At 38.6% G+C, this 6,000-nt stretch overlaps 1 protein-coding gene across 1 annotated transcript in view; it reads right to left on the bottom strand.

Moving 5' to 3' along the window:
* Positions 1-3,149, bottom strand: part of LOC102222215 (cytohesin-2-like) — an 11,748-nt gene extending 8,599 nt beyond the window's left edge. Inside the window, exons 1-2 of the mRNA XM_014474363.2 lie at positions 2,971-3,149; positions 1-31 (exon numbers count right to left, since the gene is read on the bottom strand). The exon at positions 1-31 is cut by the window's left edge and continues 112 nt beyond it. The gene's annotated coding sequence lies outside the window, so the exon portion shown is untranslated. The remainder of the gene's footprint in view (positions 32-2,970) is intronic.
* Positions 3,150-6,000: the final 2,851 nt, after the last annotated feature.

Raw genomic sequence — 6,000 nt, 5'->3', positions numbered from 1 at the left:
CTGCTGCTGCTGCTGCTGAGAAACCCACACTCTGATGACGCAAAGAAAAGAAATCATACCGTAGAAATATTTTCATCATCACATCAGAAACTTCATTTTAAACCAGCTGTCAATATTTATTATCAGGAAGTTGAAAAAGATTCACAACAGACCAGAATTAAAAAGGAGAATTTAATATTTTTGGCTCTTGGTTTTTTATTTGGATCGTTTTGGTTGTTTTTCTGTTTGCCACTAATATACTTCCATACCTGGTTCACTCTTTCATCCTTTCCTTCATATCTTTGTTTATTTAAATGTTTGTTTTTTTCATCCAGCTGCTCTGTATTCACTCTGTCTCCTCTCAGAGGTTAAAGGTCAGTCAGCTCTTTACCTTTTTGTCAGATACATCCCTGAATAACTGTATATAGTAGAAATGAGTAAAAAAAATCATTTCTAATGAGAATCGCCATTATTATTTACTACAATTCAGAATAAAAATAAAACTAATCTGCTGTCTGTCGGCCTCCATTTTGTAGCTACAGGATGTTCTGATGTTGCCATGGAGACAGTACTGGGATGTACGCGAAAGCACCAAAACAAAACGGAAAGCACAACAATGAAGACAGATTCAACCGGAAAAGATTTGAACTCATTTTAGTTTTTTACTGAGTTAACAGGAAGAAAACCGAGCTGAACACAAGCTTCAGCGGGGTCAAAGTTCACCGGAAATACGTAGAGCCAAGCCAATGAGCCGGGTTGTGATTGGTCAGACGTTTGTTGCTATGTTTGATTATGAAATTAACAAAGAATGTAGTTTTATTATTGTTAGTTATTTATCTTTAGTTTTGAAATCTGTGTAAAATACTTTACTCATCTCCATTCCAGTAGGTGGCGCTAACTCACATCTAACCGCCATAAAGAAGATGAAGAAGAATAGAAGTCCGTTCTCCAGCAGCGTCTCTGGTTTCACACATCCTGATCGTTTCGTCTCAATCCTCCATTTTCTAGTCTTGCCAGAAATTCCTGTTTGGATTGTAGCTTAAACTTTGACTGGGCCATTTGAACGCATGAACATGCTTCCATTGTGGGTCTGTATTCAACACAGTGCTGCTATTCCTCACACGACTGCCAACATCCAAGAATTCCCAAATAAAAGCCAAACGTTCAGCAGCAGGCCTTTAAAATGTCCTGCTCTGGTTTATGGAAGATTTCCTCCAATCATTATGGTGAAACATTACTCTGATTAATTTTCACAATAAAAGCTGGAGTTTGATCAGTGAGTGTTTGGAGGCATCACATCTTTTCACTGCTAAAGAGAAGCATCACTGCAGCATGATGCTGCCACCACCGTGCTTCACATTCACTCACCAGATTATCAACCAAACATCAATTTTCCTGATTTTACTGCAAAACCTTTTACTGAATAACTAAATCTGAATCATTTGTTTCATAACTGGATGATATTTAATGTTTCATTGAATTTGCCCATTTTGCATGTCTGATCAAGCCACTGAAGGGCAGAACGTGTTTCTGCAGGACGCCATCTTGTTTTCTGTTTGTTGTCATTTTTCTCTCTGCAGGAAGGAAGCCGAGTTACTTTCACTTCCATCCAGTCGAGGCTCCGCTTTTCAAAACAAACAGATTCGAGCTTCTGGTCGCTTCTTAAAGGAACATACCGATATATCTCCTTTATGATTGTGTGTTTATTCTGTTCTACTTCATATTTAATCCAGATTATGAAACAAAAAGAACTGCTGATGTGCCAATTCTCTGACTTTTATTTTGGATTAAAGTGAATCTTCTTTTTCCAATCTTTGCGGTTTAATCTCATGAATAATCCAGAGTTTTGCTCAGGATTTGTGTGAATCATGTTATTAGTGACTCTTTAGAAACACAAGTGGTTTTCAGTCACTGCATCTCATTTCCTGTCACGTTGCTCAAACCTCATCTCTAATTTAGGATTCAGAGGAAGGGAGGTCAGCGCGGCGGCGTTGACCTCCGCTCCAACACATTCGCTCATCAAAATATGAGTAATGACATCACTTCCTGTAAATGATTCTCCTCTATAGATAAAGCCAGTTGGGGAGGAACAGTAATAAAAACCTTAAATAGATTTTGGGTGGTGAGGGAGTGTGAGGTTAAAGGTCAGAGCTACTTTTAACTTCATGATTTTTTTGAAACTATTTTTAAAGCCTGACTTTGTTTCCTCATTTTACCTTTAAAGGAAAAACTTCGCTGAAAAATCGGGATGTGATTAACCGCCATGCGGAGGCAGCATTAGTGAGTCTGTAAATATCTACAATTGTTTTCTGTAAAATAAATCACACACACATTAATATGGGTCATAAGGCAGTTACCCAGGGCAGCACCAGGAGAGGGCGCTCATAATTTAGAAGATAAAGTTCAATAAGTTTAATTTTCACTTTATTTCTTATTCACTTTTGATTTAGCTTGACTGCAAATCACTGGTTTTCAGAAATATATAAAAAATCAGAACAGTTCCAGTTCACAGCAGTAAATCTGATGAATTTTGGTCCTGGTTTGGTTTTCTGGCAGTTTGCAAAGCGCTACAAACGATTAAACTGATTTTATTGTTTAAAGGAATCAAACTAGATAAAGATGCAATGAGAAAAGAAAGCCATAAATAAATGTTTTAGCTTCACTAAAAGCTGCAGCTGAATTTGTTGGTTTTCGTGTCTCAGACTTTGTCTATTTGCTGGAACAGTGAAGAAAAAAAAAAAAAACAGGCTGGTGTGAGCTAAACTAGTAACCATGGTAACAATGAGAAGAAAAGTAGGTCAGAGTTCAAAACAACAAAACCGGAAATTACCCTAAATGTTTCGTAAAGCGGAGGATTCTGGGTATTAATATGAAGCAGTATTTTATTTCTATTTTTACTATGAAGCTGTAGAGACGCCGGCTGCCGCCAACATGGCTGCCAGCGTCTCTAATTGTAGAGTTGACCTTCATGGCCGCCATGAGGCTCGTTACCAGCTGCAGCTGCTCGGTTCCGGTACCGGTCCGTCTGTTGTCTTGTGTCCGTAATGAGGGACGCGCTCCTCCCGCGGCGCCACGCCCAGCAGCAGGCTCGTTAAAGCGGGATCGGTTACCGAGTCCGGCGGCTCTGAACGGCTCTGAAGCTCCGAGGTCACACATCAAACCGGAAGTTCAGAAACGGCCAGGAAGATCAGAAAGAACCAGAAAACAGAAAAACTCTCAGAACGAAGAAATGATGTTACTGAAATGTTTTACTTTTTCAATGTCACTTATTATTTACAGCAACAAAACCATCTTTCTGTGCGTCAGTAAAAATGTTCAGCTTTCTCTGCTGCTCTTTTCATTCTGACGTTTTATTGTTATTGAGCAGAAATATTGTTATATTGTCACCACTTTGTTTATTTCACCCTTTAATAAGTCATTGTGGCAGAGATGTGTAACTTTAAGTCATATTTCTTGGTAATGGAAACACTACCAATTTTACTAATCTGTTGAACTTACTCTCCTGTTTTTATTGATATGTTTTAATCGTTAGAGGCTGAATTTGTTTTATTGTTTTAAAAGCTTTGAAAATAAAAATAAATCTGGTCATCTCCTTCGTGATGACGGAGCGATCCGCCTCCGGCTGCAGCACAAAGCTTCCTCTGGTGAAAAGTTGACTTTACATCACAAAACTCATTCAAGGCCCCGTGTCGTCGTGTTGCCACGGTAACTTGGCATCCATGTTGCTGTTTCCTTGAGATCAGAGCGCTTTAGGATCACAGATCTATTTACAGCAGAAGGTGGGCAGCGAACTTTAACATGAGTCATAAAGATGATTTCATTAACTGTAAGCTTATTATTTTTAACATGAATGGATTCACAATGAATCGGGAGTTTTTAGCTTAATAAAATAAATTATAAACCCTCCAGGTGGAGAATAATCTGGTTTCATTTCTCCTCTATCAGAAATAAACCTCCTTGTCTTGATTTCTTTCAGCTAAAGCGTTCAGCGAGAACTCGGTGATGGAAAATGACTTTTACTTTTGTTCATAGTTTTTCTTCAGTCAAGGCTGGCAGGATAAAGCAGTTAATGAAACGTTTCGCAGCGTCTCCGTCTGTCATTCAACAGCTTTTACATCAATCAGAAACTCTGAAGGTTTTTCCCTGAAAATCGACTTCCAGTTTCCAGGAACTCTGCGGCAGAAATGTGGAGGTCAAAGTTCATCTCTCAGTCGGTTCTGCTTTAACTCTGGGAGGTTTTATCAAAACCTGAAAGTCTCATCAGACCTGACTGAAGTCGGCTCCACCTCCTTCAAATCTAACAAAAATGGTGTCAAACGTTGGTGCTGCAAAAATTTTCATCTCTGCCAAAAATGTTAAAGATATTAATAAATGTGTCCAGAGGTCATGAAAGGTCAACCAGCCGCCTTCTTCAAATTAAACTACATTTGTGTTAATCAACTCAGCTACGTTTGAGCAGCAAAAAATGTGTTTGTGCTGCTTTTGCTTTAAAGATGGTGACCTCTGATGACCTCCAGAAACTTCTTTCATATCTTTACAATGAAAGTTTTTGCTGCACAAACGTTTGACGATGATTTTGTCAGATTTGAAGAAGGTGGAGGAAAAAACACAATCACAAAATACATCAAACAATTTAAGAAATATCAAAACTAGACTAAAAACAAAGATATATAGAAAACAAACAATGATAAACTATAAATATAAATGTATCTGTAATTCATTCTCCGTTTTAGATTTTTAAATCTCTTTTTAAATGATCAGCCATCAGTGTGGATGCAGAAGGAAAAAGTTCTGATCTGCTGTTGGCTCCAGGAATAAAATATGTAAAAGTGATAAAACATGTCCTCCTAGTATTGAATCATATCTGCTGATGGAAGGAAACGGAAACGTGATGAAAACAGGAACTGATGCATAAAATTAACATTTGTTCTGAAATACATGCAGCTTTAATTTGGGCCACCTGCAGTTTATCCAGATGTTTCTCTAAGTATTTGACCAAACAACACAAAAATATTAAAGTTGATTATCCAAATTTATAATAGAGTAAAACTGGAGGAAATCTGGATCTAAATGCCTTCAGATGTTCAGAGTTTCCTTCAGAAGAATTTCCTGCTTTGATCCGTCACCAAAACTGACATCGAAGTTTGTAATGAAACTATCCAAGATGCTGCAGCTCTCACAGTTTCTGTGATTAACAGCATTAATCTCAGTTAAATAATAAATTATATATTAATTACTTTTTGCAAAAAACACAATATTTTAGGAAGGTGATTATATTAAAATGTTTTAATTTACTGTCGAAATGAACAGAAATAAATGCCTGAAAACATCAGTCTGGGTGGAATTGATCTAATTAATGTCTTTCATTTCATTAACTGATCAAGTTTTCAATAATATTCCAACTTATTGAATCGGTGTGTTTTTATTTAGCTGATTTTCTGCCATCCAGCAGAGCAGACATGTTTGCTGCCTGGTTTGTTCATTTAGGAATAATTGGAGCTCTGCGCCGCATGCTAACATTAATAAATGTGTTTTTGCTCAAGCAGACCCAGAAGGCGGCGGCCATGTTGACCTCAGAGTCACGGGGTCACCGTCTCCGTTCTGCTCCTGCTGCGCTGACGTGATTAGCCATGCAGGGGGGGAATTAGCTTCCTGTGACCTTAGCGAGGTCGGCGCTCTGCTCCGCATGTTTTATCTCAATCAAAGTGTTTCGCTCAGATTCTAACTGCCTCTGTCTGCAGAGCGGCTTCGTGATGTCACAGTTCCTAAAACAGGAAGTAGAAACATGATCAGCCTCTCAAACAGGAAGTTGAAACATCATCCAGCCTCCAGGGAGCCTGAAGAGTCCGGTGTACGATCTCTATAAAATCTAAAACGATACCAGATCATCACTTCTTCAAACTAACTTTCTTCCTGTTAGAGGGGAGTGCTTCCTCTCCCCCGTCACCCCCTGCTGGTCAGGAGGAGTGATGCTGCGGGTCAACGACTCAACGCTCTGCTGGATTTCCGTACAGAAAAATG

This window comes from Xiphophorus maculatus, chromosome 16, assembly GCF_002775205.1.
Source record: "Xiphophorus maculatus strain JP 163 A chromosome 16, X_maculatus-5.0-male, whole genome shotgun sequence".
Classification (NCBI taxonomy): Eukaryota; Metazoa; Chordata; class Actinopteri; order Cyprinodontiformes; family Poeciliidae; genus Xiphophorus; species Xiphophorus maculatus.
Note: the sequence above shows the minus strand (reverse complement) of the source record. Positions and strands in the feature narration are given on the sequence as shown.